Consider the following 22,585-nt stretch of genomic DNA (forward strand, 5'->3'; position numbering starts at 1 on the left):
AATACTCTCTCCAGAAGCACTCAGAATAATGTTTGACCAACTATCTGGACACCATGGCCAAATGAAATTAGCCACTACAGTAAAGGGTCCCTGGATTCTTCCCAGGACCCACGGAAGAAAGGAATCATTGAATCTGAATACTACTTATGTGGTCTCAGGTGACAGTGCAACGCAGAGGGACAGGTGTGTGGACAGGTGTGTGGACCGATGTATGGACAGGTGTGTGGACCGGTGTGTGGACAGGTGTATGGACAGGTGTGTGGACCGGTGTGCGGACAGGTGTGTGGACAGGTGTGTGGACAGGTGTGCTGAGAGCACACAGGTGCTTAGCTAGAGATCAGAGGCACTGCCTTTAGATTCTGCCCAACATTCCAGTGTATGGCGTTGGCTCCAGAGGCAGTGGAGAGAAAGGGAATTATGTTGGGTGCTAGTTTCAGATGAGAAGTAATTGTCACATCTCCTTCGGGTCACATAGCCCCCAACTAATAGAAGTTGGCTGGAAATGAGGGATACACAGGAATTTCTGATACAGTAATTTGCCATCGTTGTTGGGACTCCAACATTGCTGTTTCTCTCTCTTTGAGCCAAATGAGTTGTCTCATGATATCTCAGAACTCCAAGGATCCCCCTCGGGCTCTTGGAAACTTCAGAGAGTCTGCGCTTACACTGAATGTCTCCACCATTCGCTGTTTCAGAGAACGTGAGAGAACTTGGGGAGAAGTTGCTTTCGACCCTCCCATCTCAGCGACTAGAGGCTGAAGCACCCATCACCACCACTAGTTCTGCCAAAAGCTAGCGGTACCTGTGGAATGTTGTCTGATTCCCTCTCGCTGTACTCGTTCGTCTTCATGACATTGGTGGTCTGTGTTTGCTAGTTTTTAAAGCACCTAGGACGTGCCTTGTTCCCATCACCAGCGCTCTACAGACTGCCTGTTTCCTTTCCGGCTTCCTGCCTGTGCCTGGAACAGACAGGCATGGAGGAACCAATCAGGTTAGAATTGCTTGTCTCTCCAAAGGCGGTGATAATTAAAGCACTGGAGTTATTTAGGTAATTGTAAGTGGGGCTTTTTATTAAAGCAGCCTAGAACAAAGAATCTCAGACTCAAATATCAACTCAATACAGGGTGCGCAGACTCAAGGAGCTACAAACATTGAGCATATGTCAGTATCTTCAACTACTATCACTTAAGGTGCGTTTTCTTCAGCCGGATAGACTTCATTGACTCTGAATGCTTGTGTCAATTCTGGTTCATATTTTCCAGAAGGTTCTGTCTATCGTTTCTCTCCAGCCTTGACATCTGATGTCTAAGGACCATCTTTCAAACCCTTCCAACATCTCTGGAGTAAGCTTTGCTTTCTTCTGGGTGTTTGGCCTCCCATCCTTGTAGCCTGTAGAGAAAAACAAGCAAATTACAGTAAGGTGTGAGGTTTCCAGACGGTCTGTAGTTCATGACTGCTTTTCTTGGGCCTGTGGAAGGATATTCTTTTCTTGAATCCCTTTCTCATTCTTAATCTTTGTGAGTGTGATGATTTCAACAAGAATGGCCCCCATAGGCTCATGTATTTGAATGCTTACTCACCAGGAAAAGGATTAGGAGGCCTGGCTTTGATAGAGGAAGTGTGTCACTGGGGTGGGCCCACAGCAGGCCCAGTGTCTGTCAGTCTGTCTCTCTGCTTACAGATCAGGTTGTAGAACTCTTGGCTACTTCTCTAACACCGTGTCTGCCTGTGTGTTACAACACTCCCTGCCATGATGACAATGAACTAATCTCAGAAGCTGTAGGCAAGCCCCCAATTGAATGCTTTCTTTTATAGGAGTTGCCTTGGTCATTGTGTCTCTTCATAGCACTAGAACAGTGATGAAGACTGTGGGATTTATTATCACTAGTCTCTACAGAAAATTTCCTTGGCAACCAGGGCCTTGATAAGGTTAAACTGCGAATTGGCTCTTTGTGTCATCTGGCTTTGAAAAGCTTGCTCTTTAGTAGTCACAAACCAGGCCACGTGAGAACATGACTTCTGTAGGACTTTTAAGTAGAAGGCGACAGAGAGACACAAAGTGACTTCTGCCTGAGTCTCCCTGCGTGCTTAGCAAGATCCTGCGGTATGTGAAAATAGAGACCCGAATCCACTTTCATTAAAGTAGGTGGAGGCCCTGGGGAACAAAATAGCAAATGTCACAATTATCCCAGAGCTTATCTGAGGAAACACACTCCCTGCATCATGTGTCCATCATCCGGGGCTCAGACCACCTGTGAGCAGAGCTTGTGGGCCACACCGCCATTCTGAGCCCTCTCCTCAGCAGTCAAGCCCAGCCCTGGTCCCCATTCCTCCCTGGCACACCAATGTTCTTGCTCATTGAAAGGAAAGGAGTTGGAAAATGGAGTCCTCCACCCGTCCCTCTGGCCGGAAGGTCCAGAGTCAGAAAGGCACACTTGCTGGGGTGCACCAGGTTCTGATGGTTCTCATTCTCAGGTGAGGCCAACAAGTTGTTTATTCCTGGATATATGGGGAGGGCTCAGAGAAGCCGTTGGCATGAATGGAGCGCTTCTGTATAACGAAGTCAGACCAAATTTGTTAATGAAGTTGCCTAATGCTGCTCTTACCAACAGTGTCTAAATGATGCTTCAGGTCTGTGGCCACAGCAGCACTGAGGAGCGGCATAGAGAACGCTTTACATATAAAGCTCGTTACCATTGATCCCTGGGAAAGCTGACTCCATTAATTAACTAATTAATTAATTAATTTATTTATTTTTTGGATTTTCGAGACAGGGTTTCTCTGTAGCTTTGGTGCCCATCCCGGAACTAACCCTTGTAGACCAGGCTGGCCTCGAACTTCCAGAGATCCTCCTGCCTCTGCCTCCCGAGTGCTGGGATTAAAGGCGTGTGCCACCACCGCCCGGCTAATTTATTTATTAAGATGCTCAGTTTTCTCTCTGAAAAGCCTCCTCCCAGCTCCCACCGCCATGTGTTAGGAGGGGGGTGACAGGGATTGAGCCAGGGGAAGAACTTGGTGCCTTTTCCACCTAGAGGGGCACCCCTCCCCCATCCTTATGCCAAAGCAAGCAGCCTGCCTCTGAGCTAGGCTGTTCCTAGGCTACCTTGGTCTCAGATGCTGATCATTTATTTCATTGCCTGTTCTTATGTCATTTGCCTATAATTTTATGTGTTGGGGGGTAATGTTTATGTCCCATTTTACAGATGAGGACAGAGAGGCACAAAATGGACAAGGATTTCCCTGTGTGTTTGCTGGAGGCAGGTAGAAGCTGCCAGAGCTGAGTTCCACTCATGTTTGCTATGACTATCACCCCACATGGGAATGTGGCAAATCCTGACTCATTCCGCCTGGCCCAAATTTCTGGCTTTCTAACCAGATGACTGGGTGTGCGCAAAAATAACAGGCAGGCTTGGGAGGGTCTGCAGAGTTGGGGGAGGTGCCGGTTATCTGTGAAAAGGAACAGAAAATGGGCAGTCTGGATTGTGGCCTGCACTGTCAGCTTGTGTCCACAACACCAGGGGCTGATGGCTCCACAGGAGAAATTCAAGCACTGCTTGCTTACAGGGAGGCTGGAGCCCAGGATGGAGGTGCCCACGGGCTGGGTTTCTGCTGAGGCTTCTCTTGTGGGCTGCAGACACAGCCTTCTGCCTGTTTCCTTATTAGACTTTTCTCTGTGTGCACTTATACCTGGCATTCTTTTTTTTTTTTTTTTTTTTTTTTTTGGATTTTTCGAGACAGGGTTTCTCCGTAGCTTTTGGTTCCTGTCCTGGAACTAGCTCTTCTAGACCAGGCTGGCCTCGAACTCACAGAGATCCGCCTGCCTCTGCCTCCCGAGTGCTGGGATTAAAGGCGTGAGCCACCACCACCCGGCTTATACCTGGCATTCTTATGCCCACATTGCTCCTTTCTATAAAGGCAATCGTTGATCAAAGTCCCCATCCTCGTATCTTTATGTAGCCCTAATTACCCCCTTAAAGGTCCTCATGAAGACACAGCAGGGATGGGGCATCAGTATTCAAATGTTGGAGAGACTCGAGTGCCAACCTTTGTCCCAGCCCCAGCAGCTGCCCAGCAACAGGCTCAGTCCTCCTAACCCAGGCATCAGTTCCCCTCTGCAAGGCCTGGGCTGTTTGTCTCTCCCTGGACGCCACATCAACAGGAGACAGTTCCACTGAGAATTAAATAAAGGCCTTTTCCTGACTGCTGCCGCAGACTCCTGCAGCTGCACACAGCCCAACATTTACAGGCAATTTTCACTTCAGCTATAAAGCTTTTAGATTTAAAAGGCTCAGTGAGTGAGGCCACATTCTCCTCTCTTATCAGAGTTTCTTTCCATGAGAAAAGTGATTTTAAAAAAAAAGAATCTTCGAGGGGCATGATGACGCACACCCTGGCAGAGACAGGTGGGTCTCTGAGTTTGAGGCCAGCCTGGTTTACAGAGCAAGGCCAGGGTACAATCTTGGATATGGATCAAACTGAGGTTGACTATATCCATCCCCGACTCCATCTCCCTGACTCAATCTCGTAATTTCATTTGCATTTTTATGTATAACCCCTGAGCATTGGCCACAAATCCAGGTACATCTCATGAATACTTTGGTTATCTAAACTTAGAAGAAACACCCATCTTCTGGAGGTCAGAGTTATTCAGTGGCCATGGAAATTCCCTTATGAGTTTAGTCTATGTAAGAAATGTTAATCCATGACAATTCAGGGTCAGAATAATGGCCGATGCAAATGCTGCCCAAGCTTGTGGTGCTTTGTCTAGATTGATCATATTTCTCTCTACCATCTGTCTATCTATCTATCTATCATCTATCTATCTATCTATCTATCTATCTATCTATCTATCTATCTATCTATCTATCTATCTATATCCATCCATCCACCCATCCATCTATCTGTCTGTCTGTCTGTCTGTCTGTCTATCTATCTTCTATCATTATACTACACAGGTCATGAAGCCTCTTTTGACATATGTGTTAATGTCCAGGGAGCTTCCCTCCCAGAGGCAGAATTGAGGAGACCAAAGGGGCAGGGCATGAAAAGTTGATAATTTCAAGTCTATGGCCAAGATGTGGCATATAGGAGGAAAATGGTGAGCAGAAAGTAGCCTCAAAACAATAAAAAGGATTCTAGGTTGGAGACTAATGCAGTTCACTAAATCAGGCCTAGGAGTGGGGGAAGGAGTGACACCTTGAAACTTGATTTTCAGAGCAGCAAGCACAGAGAACCAAGGGCTGCACCAAAGGGAAATGGTCCCCCACCTTCCCTGCTTGCCCCAGGCCGGGCTTGGTTGGAAGGAAAGATGTGCTGGGGGGTGAGGGGAGGGGACCCCTGCATGTCTTCCTGTCTCTCTCTTCCTTTATAGTCCACTCTCCAGAACATTCCTGGATCCTGGCTGAGCCCACCGAAGCAGTCCTGATAATACTAATAAGCTGATTTAGGAGAAGAGTTTAGCCCATTGGACCTCAGGGAGAGGCTGCGGCGGCGGCTGCTCTTGGCAGGATAACAAGCTGCAGTAAGTCCCGTGCTGCCACCGCCATGTTTGTGTTTTATATGCGGAAGGTGTTGATGATCATCCCTCGGGTAGAGCCAGCCTTTCCTCTGGCTGCAGAAAAGCTAAATCGGTAAACTACAATCTCAGAGCCTGTCCTACCTTTTAGAGTTTCTGTGAGCTTGGGACAGGGGACATGGGTGACTTTTCATGCTCACTGGGGTCCTGGGGTTCCTGGTCAGTGTTCTCCATAATATCTGGTGCCTGCTGAAATGTCAATAATAAATTACCTTTTATTATTCTCCTAGTCTCCTCTCTCTCTCTCTCTCTCTCTCTCTCTCTCTCTCTCTCTCTCTCTCTCTCTCTCCCCACCCTCCATTCCTAGGGCTATTTTGAGGATTACATGAACTTGAAATCATCAGAATCGGGCATCTATGTGCCAATCCTGCGTCAGTTGTTTTATATATACTAGTCATATTTATGTTTTGAGCAAGCAGTCAGAACTGCATTCTGACGGGCCAAGAAACTGGGTTTGCCCACAGTCTAAGGTGTTAATAAATTTGCTCACAGTCAGCAAGTGTTAAGATTCTACCCCAGCCTTTCTAAATTCGAAAGCTCACTTTTTTTCTACCGTGTCACTATGTTATATAAAACATTGTACCACTCAGCACAAAATTAGTCTGTGCTGCAGTTACAAGTGACCCCTAAATCTTAATGGCCATAGCTAGCAAGTGTGACTTCATCTTCCAGGCACTATGTGATTGACACGCTGCCCAGCCAGACTTGGGGCTCTGTTCTACGTTACCCTAGAACTCAGGCTTATGACATGCCAGGCTGCCACCAGTATAGCGGTCTCTGTGCAGGAGGGAGAGGATGGTCAGAGCAGTCTAAAGCTAGCAAGGCACTGCGCTGGCCTTGGATTGAAATAGATCACTTCTACGGTAACTCAGCGACCTGAACATTACAGTGCTTTTCTGCACCACAGGAGGAAGGAAGTACAGTCTCACAGACTGAGAACCCAAAGTTTCTGAGGAACAGTATTAAACTAGCCATGATTAATTGATGCAAGGCTGGATACCCAGATACTCAATATATACTGTGTCACACCCCATTCCCTTCCTCGTTAATGAACAGATGATAAGACATAACGAACAGGCCCTTCGTTCTGTGTTCTTCTGAACTGCCCGGTCTTCATCAGCTCCCTTGCTTAAATCAGAGGCTGCTGGAAGCAGACTATGCTTAGACCGGGTTATTCTAGAGCCTAGATCTTCAATGGTTTAATGTCTCGCCGCGTAGAGAGGACTTCTCATAGCACTCTACCACTGCTGCAGGTGATGAGATATTCATGTGCATGGCTCATGACACCCTCCCCCATCCAGTGGGGTTGGGGCTCCAAGCAGCCCTTGCCTGCCAGCTACAAAATTTCTTCCACACACAGAGGCATGCCAGATTGCAAGCAACTGGCCGGGGCATTATTATAGGATTACATAGAATCTGTTCTAACCGATTAAAACAAGAACGATCATCAATCATTTGAAAGACTCGGCAGTTTGTTATTAGGTAGCCACTTGCCTATGACACACCTCAAAACCGCTCCAGGCACGCAGCGTGTCAGGACACGGCCGTGGGAGAAGCGCTGGTCAAGATGGTGCCAGGGCCGCCGGTTGTGAAATGAAAACCAATGCCAGTTAACTCATTGTTTCATCCATCTTGAGCCAAAGAATTGATTGGGGTTCTAGAACATTTTGTCCACAAATGAATCGTCCACAATTCACACAGCGGATTGGTTGGTGGTCTTGGCCCCCCGTAGAGACACACACAGCCCGAATGTCAGGAATGTGAGCCTTGCATAGGTCTCAGGATCTGAGGCTGGGAGGAACCTTCATAGTTTAGACACATTCCTTTCGTGTCACCAGCAAGGACCCGAAGGAGCAGCCAGGTTGCAAGATTCGCTAAAGGACTCGCAACACAACTGTGGGCTATTGTTTTAGGAACGAGGTCACCGCGGGCACGTCTTCAGCCACAGCATTTTTAACATGTTCGTCGCTATTTCAGAATCAAGATGCCCACTGAATGGCATTGCGTACTTTCTAAAAGTAGACAAGAATTTGAGAAACACCCCGTGGTGCAATTGTTCATTGCTTAAACTTGCTGCTGACTCATTTGCCCTTCGCCACTTCACCAACCTCGGTGGTGGCTTTGGTATTCACTACTCCGCCCCCTCGGTCCCATTCTCCCTTGTCGGGCTGGGAATGAGGATGTAGTGACCTCACCTCCACAAGTCCTCATTGGCTGGTGGGCAGGACTCTGAGGTGAGGTCCTTGAAGCGATGCCCTGGGCACTTGGGTAGGACTTCTGCCCTCCAGGCTGAAGTAAGTCACATCACCCGGGCAGGAGACAGTTCAGGAACGAAAGGGGTCTGTGGCGATGCCACCTTTTTGATGAAGGTCAAACGAGCCCTCCAAACACAACTCTTCAGATGATAGTGGGGGAAAGCTCATGCACAAGACCCTCTTGGATGAGGGTCTTCCATATTAACTGTGGATTTCTCTTCTTCATTCGCTTGAACTCTCTGCCTCTTGAGCCGTCTTCCCTCTGAGACAGGCAATTTGGCTGTGTTCGCTTTAACCACCCTCCCCCTTCTCAAGTCCTGTTAAGAAGCCCTGATAGTCAATGCTTCAAGCGGCTTGGGGAAAAGGAGCTCCAGACTGGTTCTGTCTGCCCTGAGGTGGAGGCATAGTTGGTAGCCAAGAGCTAGGCTGAACGCTGTCGGTGCCCTGTCCGAACCTTTGGCAGTTGTCCATCGTCACAGGCCCAGGGCAGGAGCAGTCTTTGGCATGGGCAGAGGACTCTTGGGCTTGGGGCCAAAAGCCAGCCCTTTACCCTAGATAAGCACATGGAGTGGCCCCACCCCCAGAGAGTGTACCCCTTTCCTTCTTGTCTGGGTTAATGTAGCTTAGAGAAACACTTGGGGCATTCGTGGGAATATGGAATTACAGGGTGACATCTTAGGACCTCCTTCCTCTCACCCACAACAAATGGAAGGGAAGGACCTGCAGTGTGAGGGTGGTGCCCTTTCCTGGAGATGGCGGATTGTTTAAACGATATTGTGGAAGTCTGCCCCTTACTAGGCCTTTTCTCTACTGTCTTAACTACAAAGTCACACACACACACATGCATGCACACATGCATATAAACACACATACACACATGCGCGCACACATACACACACGAATACACACATGCACACACATGCATACACACGCATACACACATGCACACACATGCATATACACACGTGCATACACACGCGCACACACACACATGCACACACACACACGCATGCACATACACAATCTGTTGTTCCTTTGAGGTCACTAAGCTCAGATTCTTTAGAAACTTTAGAAAAGGTCAAAGAATTTACAGCTGAAGAAGTTAAGACTTTAAGGGAAAGTAGAGTCAAGAACAAAAGTCAGGAATTATATTATCCTTATAGTTTGTTTGGTTCAGGGAAGAACTCCCCAAACAAAGAATGTTTTAGGATGTGTCTTGAACTGGGATCTGAGAGGAAGCAGCTTCAAGTACCATCATTCCAGTGCAAAGTGAAAAGCTTCTTTTGAGTTGTATTAATTTCTTTGGTAATTGCATGTGCTTTCTCTGCACCCTTAGCTACAGCTTTAGCTGTCCTTCTCTTCCTCTCCAACCTGTGCACTTTCACATGTCTCTTAGCCATCTTTCTGCTCTCCTATAAATCTGTGGAAGAGAAGTGGGCAGTCACCATGACACAGCCTGAATGCTATGTTGTCTCGACTTTTTCTCTGCCAAACACATTAGTCCATTGCCTTTGAATTCAGCCTTGCTCAAGTTCTCAGGGCAATAAGAGTATAGCCTCATTATTTTGCCAGAATGTAACATCAAATGGCCTCTAGTTCCATTCCTGATAGTCCTTACCATCCTCTAAAACCCCATCAGTCAGAATTTTATTACCTATGTGTGCTGGCTAGTTTTATTTATGTCAACTTGATACAAGCTAGAGTTATCTGAGAGGAGGGAACCTCAATTGAGAAAATGCCTGCCTAAAGACCAGGCTGTAGGCAAGTCTGTAAGGCATTTTCTTAATTAGTGATTGTGTGTGGTGTCATATCTGGGCTGGTGGTTCTGGGTTCTGTTAGAAATCAGGTCGAGCAAACTCCGGGGAGCAAGTCAGTAGGCAGCACCCCTCCATGGCCTCTGCTTCAGCTCCTGCCTCCAGGTTCCTGCCCCGTTTGAGTTCCTGCCCCGGCTTCCCTCAATGATGAGCAGTGATGAGGAAGTGTAAGCCAAATAAACCGTTCCTCCCCAACTTCTTTGGTCATGGTGTCCATCACAGCAGTAGAGACCCTGACTAGGACACTACATTTCCAGCAATGTTCCTGGTCTTCCTCTCTCTCTCCAGAATGTCCCTTTGAGCTCTGCTGTGAATTCTAGAGCTTTTTCTAGCTCGTTGCTCAAAGCTCTTTCAATTCCTCCCACAAACCAATATCTGAAAGTCACACTGTCAGTCAATCACAGCAACATGAAAATATGGCAGCGGGTACAGATCATATTCTGTCCACAGCAAGAAAACAGCATGAATTCCGGTGCTCATATGGTCTCCCCATTTCTGTACTCAGTTCAGGAACCATGCCTAGGGGGTGGTATAACCCACATTCAGTATGGTTCTTCCCTCCTCAGCCAGATTTCTTTGGACGTTCATGGTCTCCTTGCAGGGAATCCTGCTCAGATACACATTGGCTGGTGTCAGCAACATTTGGGGGACCTTGTTAGAAAGTCTCAGTGACCCTGTGACTCTTGCATACACAGCCAGAGTTGTGTCTTCTTGATGATTCTAAATGCCAATCAAGCTGGTAATCGCACTTAGCCATCACAGTGTCACATTCTGTTAGTGGTGTGCACAGGCTACTGAGCGAATTAACCAGCAACTCTGTGATTGAGGCAGCCGCTTCCCTGCAACCCAGCAGCACCAGGGACGCATGGGTGAAGGTGTTCCCAGAAGAATTTTTTGTGATAGTGACAAATTAGAACAAAAAAAATTGAGTTCATTTTCTGTTACTTAAAAAAAAAAAAACTAGGACTAATTTATAAAGAATACAGCTTTATTTAGCATACAATTCTGGAAGGCTGGGGTATATAAAAACATGTTTCTGACATCTGCTTGTCCCCTGGTAAAGGTCTGAAATACACATTATATTGATAAATTGTCACATTCTGTTGAGTTTCCTGAGATTAGACTCTGGAAGCAAAGAGGCCTTCCCTGGTCTCCTCCAAACTCCCTAACTGGGACCAGCCTGGCTCCCTGGTCCTGTGACAAAGAGAGCCGGAAATAACCAGCAGGCCAGGAACATGGAAAGCACCATGTCCTTGGGAACAGCCGGGAGGTGAAGGGTTTGCAAAGGTCGAGAAATCCATCCATGGAAAGGAAGCTCAGTCAGGAGCTACAGCTGACTGCCTCAACTTCCCCAGTCAGTTTTTGCTGAATGTTGGAAGCCCCGAGCTGGTAATGCTGTCTTCGTCTGCTCATCAGCCAGGCTACTCCAGCCACCTTCGCTAGATGAGGAAAACAGCTGACTTGAAGATGTTCAGCTGCCGTCTCCATCTCTATGGTACTTGCTATCTTTTTCTTCCTAACTTTCTGTATATTTAAAACATGGCCCTTGTAGATTATTCTCTGGATGGTCCAGAGCAGGGGCTTCCTCCTGCATCAAAGCCTGACAGAGCACACCTCCGGGTAAGAAAGAGCAAGCTAAGTAGAGAGCTCACTGCCCTGCTTGCTACTGTGCTTGTCTTGGTTTGGGTTTAGTGTTTATTTAACACGTCTGTGTGCGTACACACATGGAGTGCAGGCATACATGCCACTGCATGCATGCGATGGTCAGAGGACACTTGAGGGAACTGGTACTCTTCCAAGATGTAAGTTCCAAGGACCCAATCAGGCTGCCAGGCTTGGCGACCAGCATTCTTACCTGCCAAGGCATCTCACTACCACTAGCCCCCCTTTCATACTTACCTATATGTTTATTTTTGTTTCTGTCTTTGGTTTAGTGTTACTGGGGATTAAAGCCAGGACCATTGACCTACATCTCTAGCCCTTGATTTTGTTTATTTTGAGGTAGATCATGTTAAATTGCTATGGTAGTTTGAATAAGAATGCCCCATAGACTCATGTATTTGAGTCCTTAGTCACCAGGGACTGGAACTCTTTGATAGGATTAGAAGGATTAAGAGGTGTGACCTTGGAGGAAGGAGGAAGTGTATAGAGGAAGGGGGTTTTGAAGTCTATTCCAGGCTTGTTCTCAATCTGTTTTTCTGCCTGTGGATCAGGACATACCCCTCCACTTCTCCAGCACCGTGCCTTCTTCGTGCATGCTACCATGCTCCCAGCTATGATGATAGCAAATTAAACCTCTGAAACTGTAAGCAAGCCCTCAGTCAAATGTTTGCTCTTATAAGAGTTGCTTTGGCCATGGTGTCTCTTCACAGCAATAGAACAGTGACTAAGACAGTTGTTAAGCCTGGCTTAAAACTTAGGGTCCTCTTGCCTGAGCCGAGAGCTGGAATTACCCCTCCAAGTGAGAACTCACTTTTATAAGGAAGTCATTCTTGGACTAATGTATTAATCCATGAGTGGATTAAGCCATTCACGAGGACGGTGGCCTCTGCCGAATGATCGACACAATGGCAATCAAATTTCAACACGAGTTTCAGAAGGCACAAGCTGTGTCCAGACCGCAGCAAATGGAAATGTCATCAGGAGGCGAGGGCACAAACTGTGGTTTTCTTGTACTGTCCAGTTATTCAGAAGTTAAAATGAGTGTGCCTGGAAACACAATACTGAATTTAAAAAAAAAAAACACAGCAAGTTCTCAAGAGATAGGGTCACAGTGACATCACTTACGGGAAATAAAAAGCACTCAAAGTGTTGCTAGGTGTAATTTATGAGTAATATTGGGAGAGCGTGTGTGTCAGAAAAATACCCGCTGATTGCAGGACAGCGGCTGGATTTGGAGAGAGAAGGGGGCGCAAGAACTTCAGCGGTGTTTTCTTTTTCTTTTTAGAATCTGATTTAAATGCAGCAAAATGTAATAGCATCTGTCATTTCTTGGGGGTAGGTACAAAGCCATTGCTCTATTTCTCTTTGTATTTTGCCATAAGGTTGAAATACTTCAACAAGAGAGAACCTTCTTAGGTCTGCCTTCCCTGGGTTTCCAGTGAGTGCTCATATGTGTTTTTCTCTGCTGTAGAAATGGACGCCCAAGGGGGTTTCCACCCACCCCAGCCAATTATCCTCTATCCTTCTGATCTCATGACTCATAGAAATTGACCTCATTTCCTTCATTCAGATGCAGGGTAAACACGAGAATACAGGAAGCAGGCTGCCCCAACCATGTCAACAGCCACAGGAGGCCCCAGTGCCTGAGTTCCAAGCACACACCCCCAGTTGCTTCTCTGCCCAGAAGGAAGTCCTACCTAGTTCTCTCTTTAGCTTTCTTCTTCCTCGTTCTCTCTCAGTGCTTTGCTGTAATTCAACAGCTCCCGTTTCCAAGTGACAGCGCTTGGGCTTCTTTCTCGTGATTCCGAGGAAGCTGAAGCCTGGACCCGCGTGAGCGGAGGCTTCTTGTGATGTTTCTGGGTTCCACCTTCAGTTCTGAATGAAGGCATCAGGTGCTGGAAACTGTTGAAGAACACGCTCTCTGAAGACATTACAAAACAAACAAACAAGCAAAAAACTAGGCACCAGACTGAAGCACCTGCCAGTGCCTGGTATGATGCTGAGCTGAAGATCCCTACTTTGAGAATCTCTGTCCCCAAAGACTGAGCCCTGGAGTCTGTCAATGATCCCACACTGTTGACATAAAGGAGCTAAAAGAGGGACTTCTTGATATTTCAGCAAGGGAGCCATGTCCAGGACCACTAGTTTATCAACTCTGTTCCCATCATAAATGCCACAACTACACCTCTAAAGAGCACACACAGCCTTCAAGATGGCTGTGCACTGACCCCAGGAACTCTTGGAATCAGGACAGAATCCGATCTGAGATGACTCCTAGCTGTCCAAGGCTTAGACTCTGGGAAAGAAAGAGGGAAGGAATGAGAACGGAGGAAGAGGAGGGAGAAGGAGAGAGAGGACAGGACAGGGAGGGAAGCGGGATTCCAGAGCAGACACTGTCTGATGGGTTTCCACTGCCTCTTCCCCAGGTCCTGCTGAGCTTTGCAGACTGAAGAGGGGAAGGGCAGGCTCACAGTGGGGCAGCTGAATGGAGCCGCGGGTGCCGTGTTGGTGTGCAGGGTCACGTGTTGCTACCCTTGTGGGAAGTGATAACTCCAGCCACCTTTGATGTCTCTGCTCCAGCTGCACTTCCAGGAGGTCCTTAGGTCTCTTCACTGCTACTAATTTCTCCAGCCTCTTTCTCCCGGATTTCAGGTGCCTGCCTTCGATACCCACAAGCTCATCACATGCCGTAACAGCTCCAATTCACGTGTTAGCATGGGGCCCCTGGTTCTGCTTGCCTGTTGGGGAGGCGGTGATCTTGGGAGGGAGCAGGTGGTAGCTGAGATGCCCTACACACTCCTCTGATTGTCCAGACGGTGAGGTCTAGAGAAGGAAGGAGATTGACACAAGGCCTCTTTATCTACATAGCCTGCAGGGCTCATATGCCCTTACGGATCAGACCCCAGCCTTCAGCTTCCTGGGAGAGGGGGCACCCTGCCCAGGTGCCCAAGGAGCACATTGAACCTCTCCATTTTCCCTTTCCTTCTTGATTTCGCTTGGCTCCTTCTGTGCCACTCTGCTCGTTTCTGTCTTCTCTGCAGGCATGATGACCCGCAGGTGGGGAGAGCCTCCTCCCCTCCAGCTAGACAGCTATCGCTCCCAGCTCCCTTTGACTCCAGAAGCTGCAGCGGAACAGCGCCCCCTGCCTTCTTCAGGTCTTTTCAACCCCTGCTCCCCAGAGGGTGGTCACAGTATCCTGAGCAGCAAACCTCCATACACAGGTCGTCAAGCAGATCCCTCCCGTGCATTAGGCCCAGAGTCGGGACCCACGGCCCTATATGGGAAGTGTCCTTACCTTGTTTTGTGGATGAGGAAACGGAAGCGCCGAGAGGGTTAGTGGCTTTCCCGAGAGCACAAAGCTAGTCCTGGAAGATTGGGCTCTGACTCCAGATCAGAGGGACTTAGAAGGCCAGGTTCCTCTCGCGTACTGGAAGCTGAAATCTTTTCTGAAAGATGCCTTTTAATGGGAAAAGCACCCGGAAGGAGCAGAACTGTGACTTGAGATACTCAATTGAAGAGCAAGTGGCAAATAGTTGTGGAGCCAGAACCCATTTTGAGAGGTGATCTATCCCAGGTGAGGAGAAGGCTGTAAAGAACCTCACTGAAGGGCGCCTCACGCTCCAGCCCCGCTCCAGCCCCTGGGCCCCTTAGGATGGGACTTTTGTTTTGTTTTCCTAATCTCCCTGGGGAGGGGGGTTGCGTGGAGCGGGAGCACGAGGACGCGGACTGCTGTCCTTTACACTCACTCATAATGGAGGCTGTAGCGTGAACTACCGCGCGATGACCGCATGATGCCGCCCTTGAGCCACGTAGGTCGTCCTCCCCCCCTGCCCCCCGCCCCCCCCACCCGCACTGGGGCTGGTGGCCTAGCAAACCTGCTTTGTTTGGGGTCTGAATTGGGAAGTCAGGGAGCACCAGGGCCTGTGATCACAAAGCGAGTCAGTCCTGAAAGGTGACCCGTCGACGTCGTGCCTTCTCCGCTGATGTGTGTCTCCGCACTGTCTCCCAGTGTCAACTCAGCTCTCTTTCCTAAAGTGCCACAGCGCACTCCCAGCCCCTCTCAGGGTCCCTTGGCACCCTTGAACTCAGTGAGGTCCACGCTTCAGCTCACCCGTCGCCTTAGACTTGCCTCCTGTGACTTCTGCACAGGAACGGAACCTTCTGGGGCCTTTCTCAAGATCTGTGGCTTTGTTGTCAACAAGATGAACATCATACTCTTCGCCTTGGGCTTCCCTCTACCCCGCGCCTAGGCATAGAGAGTAGAAAGATCCAGATAAGGAAAGGCTGGGAGCCTAGCCTCCTCCAGGCCAGGAAGCACAGAAGTACTTGGGGGGGGGGTGTCTTTCAACCTCGGTGGGATGGGGAGGATCGGAATGAAATGGATACCTGTGTGGTCACCGTTGACCTGTGACCTCACCACAGATGTAGTGGCATCCCCAACTCCGTCGACCTGGCAGGAGCCACCTACAATTGTCATCCCTCTCCTTACTCCCTCTGGAGACTGAGGACCCTGGTGATTTGAAATCTTTCTATGTTACATTGGTCCTCCGCTCTTTATCCCAGCACGGCACTCACCTTTGGTCAGTCCCGCTAGATTTGAACTCAGCCCTTGCCTATGGACCCTCCTCAGTGCACTCAAGAGTCCTCCTCTAAGAATGATGACAGATTTCCCTCAAGTCAGCCCCTTTTCTCCAGAGTATGCAACCCCCCTCCTCCCTCTAGAGGGCTCTGAATCAGTGGTAAGTAATGGTATCCTCTGTTACCTTGGGCAGTCAAGGATTTTATCTGAGGGATTTGTAGTGGCTCACGGGAGGAAGGAGGTAGCAGCTACTCCGGCCTAAGGACAGACAGACGCCAGGCACCTCATCCTGGGATTCTGCTCATCATCTTGTTACACAGCTGCTGGGATCAGTCCGATCAACTGTGGCGTTCGTTCCCAGTGACAGATCTCTCTGCCCAGAAGTCCAACAGCCAGGCCTGTCTTGAATCTCACGTCTACTTAATGCGCAGGGAGGGGGTGGGGAGTGGTGAGGTAGGGGTGGGGGAAAGAGGAGGCTGGACATATTGAGTGACAGTTCTGCCAGGAGTGCCCCTGGTGGTGGCCAGCAACATCCACCCAAGCGGCCTTCTCTAGCCTAGAATGAAGTGGCTCCCACTAAACAGCGTCTACCAGACAACAAGTAAAGGTAGGAGGAGATGACTGGGGTCCAGGAAGCAGTGTTTCTCAGCCTGTGGGTCACAGCCCCTTAGGGGTTGCATGTCAGATATCTTACATCTCAGATACTTACACTATAATTCATAATAGTAGCAAAATTACAGTTGTGAAGCAGCAATAAAAATAATTTTATGGTTGGGGTTCTCCACAACATGAGGAACTAAATTAAAAGGTCACAGCATTAGGAAGATTGAGAAGCACTGCCTTGGGACTCAACCCATGGTCACCCAGGGACACAAAGGTATGGCAAGGATGTCGTGAATTCACCTGGTATTCTTGGGTTTGGTGTGAGTCGCCTGGAGACCTCGGGGGTCCCCCAGTAGACCATGCCTCCCGTAGATACTTTTTGGGGTAAGGGCTTCCTGACTACTGTTGAGAGAACAGCAAGCCCAGACCGCAAAAAGATCCAAAGGAGACAACTTTGGGAGGGAGGGTTGCGGGGAGGTGCAGCCCCTCCCAAGCAGGGCTTGCATCGGCAGATGGGTTCAAGGAAGCAGAGTCAGGACCTGGAGAGGAGAGCGGAGGAGGGAGGGGAAAGAGCAGGTGACAGAAACCCCAGCAGCACCCACTTCTACCCACTCTGTGTCAATCTCCTTCTTACCAGGTAGGCTGGGAGAGAGCGGAGTGGTCACATGTCCTGGTGTACAGGGCACCTGGAATCTGTCTCCTCTTCTCTCTGTGAGGATTTTATGGTTCCCTGTTGTGACTGTGATTCAGTCATCCCAGAGATCGTCTATGTCCTGGATTACACAGCATCAGCCTGGCCAGTTCCCCCTGTCGACTCACCAAGAGCACTTGGAAGATGCTGTCATCGGACGCCTCTGGGCTTAAGGCCTGGATCCTGGTCAGCTTCAGTGAAATGTCACGGTATGATGAAAGAAGGTAGACGATCCAGGCCAGGCCCCATTTGGGCCTCCCCCCAACATTCGTGGTCTTAAACAATTATAGTGACCCCCTAAATTCTCCCTTGCTCCAAGGACAAAGGGAGGAAGGTTTCCTAGGAGCCCCACTCCCCAGGAGCCTGGGTGTCCACTCTACCTGGGGAGCCCTGAGGTCCCAGTCACAGGCAGCAGAGAGATTTCAGTTGTTGATTGAGGGGTTGTCGATTGGATGGTTCTGCATCTCAGCCACCTCAGCTCCAGTTGGCCCTTATCTTGCATTTTCTGAAGGCGGTCAAGGAAGAATGTCTACCTGCCAATGCCAACACAGCCCATTGGCAGAGGCCGCTGAAGATACCGGCTGGTCCTGCTCAGTCGCTATCCGGGGTAGGGAACAGAATGCAGGATGAGACAATCTGGCTCCAGTGCAAACTGCAGAGAAGGGCCTGGGGACACACAAGGCTGGGGGGGGGGCTTTGAGGGTACCTTTCTAAGAGAGATACCTGTGCTGCCTTCCTGTTGGGAGTGGGGTGGGGCTATGCTCACTCTCGGGAAGAGGAGGAGGGGAGTCCTCTCCTACCCTGCTCAGCGGGTAGGCCTCCTCTTCGGGAAGCTGGAGGGGGCTCCTGGACCACAGGCATCTCACTGTGGACTTGCTATCTTGCATAGGCTGAGGAAGACCTCTGGTTTCAGCTGCTCCTGACTTCACCTGGTCTACCCCCTCTCCGTGCCCCACCCCCCACCCCCATAGCAAGGTCCCTGGGAAATCCCTGGATTCTCTTTCCCAGTTCTCTCCTGCCTTCCTTGCCTGGCTGCAGCTTGTGCCAGAACACACAGGAGGGAGGCGGCAAGGATGGGAATGGGAGGCTCATGCCTCTGGTGGCTTTCCGCTGAGTCACGCGGGCTTGGAATTCAAGTCACCAGGCAGGCTGGTGAGGGCTGTCATGGGAAAAGAGTGTGGCACCCCCTGCCTTCCTCGCACTGACCTTGCCCCTGAGGACACTCTCTTTGGCATTGACTGTGTCTTCCCTGTCCCTTTCCAAGGCTTCTCTAGGTTCTTATCTCACACGATCATTCAGCCAGGGCTCACTACAAGCCTGCACAGAGCTGCAGGCTCTCCCTGTGGGGATGCCCTTGTTCCTACGTGAGGAAATGGAAATCCAGCTCAAGGGAAAAAACCCTCTGGGTCCTCCAGATCTCCTATCTCATTTGTCAGCACACTGCTGGGTCTTCAGGAGTCTCTAGCCCAGCAGCTCTCATCTGTGGGTCATAACCCCTTGGGGGGGGGGTCATAACCCCTTGGGGGGAGGTCATAACCCCTCTGTGGAGGGTTGCATATCAGATATTTACAGTTTGATTCATAATGGTAGCAACGTTACATTTATGAAGTAGCAGTAAAATAATTGTATGGGTGAGGTCAGCACAACAGGAGGAACTGTGTTAAAGGACCACAATGTTAGGAAAGTTAAGAACCCCTGGGCTAGCTGCTTCTCACCACCTGTCAAGACATGACCGGTCACTGCCTCACAGGATCCGTTTCCACACTTGCTGTCCACAGTCTGTCTGCACAGAGTGACCACAGCGTCCCTTTAGAGAGGTAGCTCAGTTGGTAGAGGACTTGCTTAGCATGCATGAGGCCCTGGGGTTTGGTCCTCTGTACCACCAAAACTGGGCGTGATGGGGTACACCTATGATCCTAGCATAGGAGGCAGAAAGATCAAAACCTCTAGGTGACCTTCAACTACACAGAGAGTTCAAGGTTGGTTTGGGATATGTAAGACCCTTCGTAAAAAAGGCAAACAAAACAACGGGGAAACCTAGCCAACCAAAGAGCCATGGAATCCCTGTGTAAATCCTCCTCCAGTGTCTTCCCATCTTAGAAGTAACCCGTGAGCCCGATCCCATCCGCCCCAACTGCTTCTCTCACCTCACCCGGTCTCCTGGTCCGCTCTTCGCCAGACACACTGGCTTCCTTGCATAGTTCAGGTCTAGCCCCTGCCCCTCCCTAGGTCTCTTCCTGAAGAAGCCATGATGACTGATTTTATGTGTTAACTTGAGACGAGGAGTGACCGACTATTTAGTTTCTGTATCGAATGTGTCTCCAAGGGCATTTTTAAGGATGAGATTAACATTTATATTAGTAGGCCAAGTAAGACAGTTGCCTAATGTGAGCGGACCTCACCCCATCCTCAAAGGCCTGTAATGTGGTTTGAGTATAAAATATCTTCCATGAGGGGGGGGGTGGGCTTGAATAAAGGACCTATGGAGAGACCGGGCTGATATTAATTGCTCCACATATTTGGAGCACAGGATACGTAGGAGGACAGGGGCTCAGATGGCGAGGCCAGGACACCATCAGCTGAGGCAGAGCTCTTATGCAAAGAAGAAAGGTGTGCTCCCAGCGCGAGCGCCTCTGTCCAAGAACTGGAGACACGGCTCTACTTTGTGCTAGATTAGGGGAGCAGGACGGTGCTAGCTGCTCTTCGGTGACAACTGTGACTTCCCTCTCTCCAGCCACATGTCAGAGAAGTCCCCGAGTCCTGCCTCCAAAGGCCGCTCAGATTCCCAGTTCCTGACATCAGTCCCCAACCCTCACTCTTCAGCCCACCTACCCTGGCAGTGGCTCTGGACCCTACAGGAATAAGCGGTCACCTTCCTGAGACCTGACAAACATAAAACCATGAACTAGCATGTGGAAAGAGGTCCTTGGTGTCCCTGTTCTGCTACAGCTTCTCCCACACTGGCCAGGCCACTGGTCTAAGTTCTGGAAAGTTCTCTCCCTAGACCTCTTCCAGGAAGATCAGAAGAGGTAAGGATAAGTGAGCCCATCTAGTATTTATAGCCTCATGGGGCAGCACATAGAGAAGCTGGAGGTCCTTGTGGCTCCAGTGCCCAACCGTAGCTTCCTGACTCTTCTGCTTAGTCTTGCTCAGACAGAAGCAATCCCACCAGAGCATTGTCCTGCCTGTAAGGCAGCCCCAAGCCCCATCCCTTCTGTTCGGCTCCATCCTTCCCACAAACTCCTATCACCATCCCCCCTCCTTTTCCTGGTCCAAACCCTTCCTTGTTGATTCACCAACCCACCTGCTTGTAGAAACATCCCTTGGATGCTTTAATCCCCTCCCCAGAACCCCAGTAGCAGTGAAAGTCATTCACCACCCAGCTGCTCACTCGGTAGACATTACCTGAGCGCCTGCATCTTGCTGTGCCCTGTTCTGAATGCAGCAGATGGAGAAACGAGCCCTCTGAGACCTTGCCTGCCAGCGGCTTCCAGATGAGAAGGCCAGTGTGGTCGTTTCTCTCTGGGTGCTGGGATTACCTCTCACAAAACATCCTGCGTCTGTCTGACCAACCCCTCCGGGAGCTGGGCACCCCCCCCCACCTCCCATGCTGCTTTCTATGCCTACACAAGTCAAGGTGGGACAAGGCAGGTGTCTGTAGGTAAATGGTGGAGGATACACCCAGTGCTGGGGGAGCCCAGGAAGCTGAGACTAAGATGGCTGGGATGAGGGGCGGGGCCTGGGCAGCTTCTCCAGGGAGGTCATGTTTGCTCAGTGTGGGAAAGTGAGAAGTGGGTGGAGAGAGGAATGTGGAGAGAGAAAGGAAGGCATAAAGACTTGAGACACTGAGAAGGAGAGAGGGAGAGACAGGGAGGGAGAGAGAGAGAGAGAGAGAGAGAGAGAGAGAGAGAGAGAGAGAGAGAGAGAGAGAGAGAGAGAGAGAATTCCATGAGAGCTTGGTGTTCCGGCCAGCAGATGGGTTCGCAGCGCTTCCAGTGGGCCATGGGCCATCTCTGAACAGGAGAGTGAAAAGGGCCAGGCTGGTGATAGAAAATAGCTCTATACTAACCAGATGAGCAGCAATGGGGTACAGACTGACCTAGGTAGGTGGGGGTAAGAGACTGGGTTGCAGTAAACTTAAGATGTAATACACAAGAAAGGACTGGGTACAGATTATCTACTAGGTGGGGGGAGAGGGGTCCCAGGGACGAGGGCAGGGGAGCGGCCCCAAGAGGAGACTAAGGTGGCTAGCTTGTATACCACATACAGTCCAGTTTAATCAGGAGACGCTAAGGACCCACACTGTACAGGGATCAGCAATGTCACTGTCGGCTTTCAAGGTTCAGAATTTGTTAATGTGGATGGTGTGTGAAGGGCAAAGTGACAGGAGAAGGCCGAATAGAAGCTGGAGCGGGGGCGGAGGAGGGAGCATGCTGTTTGAGGGGCACGGGCCACTCCCTGTGCCATGGCCACCTCCATCACTCCAGGATTGTTCCCCCGCCTAAGATGACAAAGTAGAGCAGGACAGCCCTGAAGGCTGCAGCCCCACCCTGGGGAAGGTCCTCAGAGTCCTGCTTTAGCCCACACAAGGCAAAGGGTGGGCACCGAGCAGAGGCTCAGCCCAAGGGTTTCACTCCTAGCTCTAAACGCTGTGTGTGACCTTGCGTGACTCTGCGCTCCTCTAGCGAAGCCCTGACCACACTTAATTATAAAGCAGGATGCCTCTGCCTCCCCAAAGGGAAGTCTGTCCAACCCCCCAACCGCAGACTGCCCCTGCATCTCTGTTATTATTCCTTCGTTTCTGAAGTCTCAAGGTCAGACTTCTAAATGTCTTTTGAAGCCACCCATTTGTCCCTGGCCACCCCCTGCCCTGCCCTGGGGAAGACCTGGTGGCTCTTATGATCTCAGGACTAAACCTCCTACCCACCCACTCCACAGGAGCCCTTGCTCCTCCAATTCCCCCAAATTTAAATGCAAACCTGCTTTTCTTCCTCCGCCACCTAAGAAATCCTTAAGTGGTTTCTTGCCACTCTTCAAAGTAAATCACGTCTGATCACCTGCCTTCTCCCCACGCTTCTCCTGTCTGTCAATCTTCCCCCCTCTCTGGATGCTCCAGCCTTATTGGCATGCCTCCAGCTCCTGGAACACTCCGCAATCGCCTGGGGTCTTTGCCCTTGCTGTCCCCTCTGCCAGGGACAGTGTCCCTCCCACTTCCCTGGATGACTCCAGCACAGCCTGCAGCAGGGATCTTAATTATCACGCCCGCTAAGAGACCTTCCCAGAGCACCCAAATTAAACTGACCCTGTTAGTCCAGTGCCGAATGCCCTGCGCTTCTTCCCTGTGCTCACATCTCTTCTGCAAATATGTATGCATGGCTGTGGTTCCTTTGTTGGTGAACTTAATGT

General features: G+C 49.9%; 1 long non-coding RNA gene across 1 annotated transcript; it reads right to left on the bottom strand.

Annotated features, from left to right (window-relative positions):
• Positions 1–10,665: 10,665 nt before the first annotated feature.
• Positions 10,666–15,092, bottom strand: LOC130880220 (uncharacterized). The gene is made up of 3 exons (XR_009057593.1): positions 14,602–15,092; positions 13,004–14,129; positions 10,666–12,353 (listed from the first exon to the last, which is right to left on the bottom strand). It is a non-coding gene; the product is annotated as an uncharacterized LOC130880220 (long non-coding RNA).
• Positions 15,093–22,585: the final 7,493 nt, after the last annotated feature.

The sequence above is a fragment of the Chionomys nivalis genome, chromosome 1 (genome assembly GCF_950005125.1).
Source record: "Chionomys nivalis chromosome 1, mChiNiv1.1, whole genome shotgun sequence".
In the NCBI taxonomy this organism is placed as follows: Eukaryota; Metazoa; Chordata; class Mammalia; order Rodentia; family Cricetidae; genus Chionomys; species Chionomys nivalis.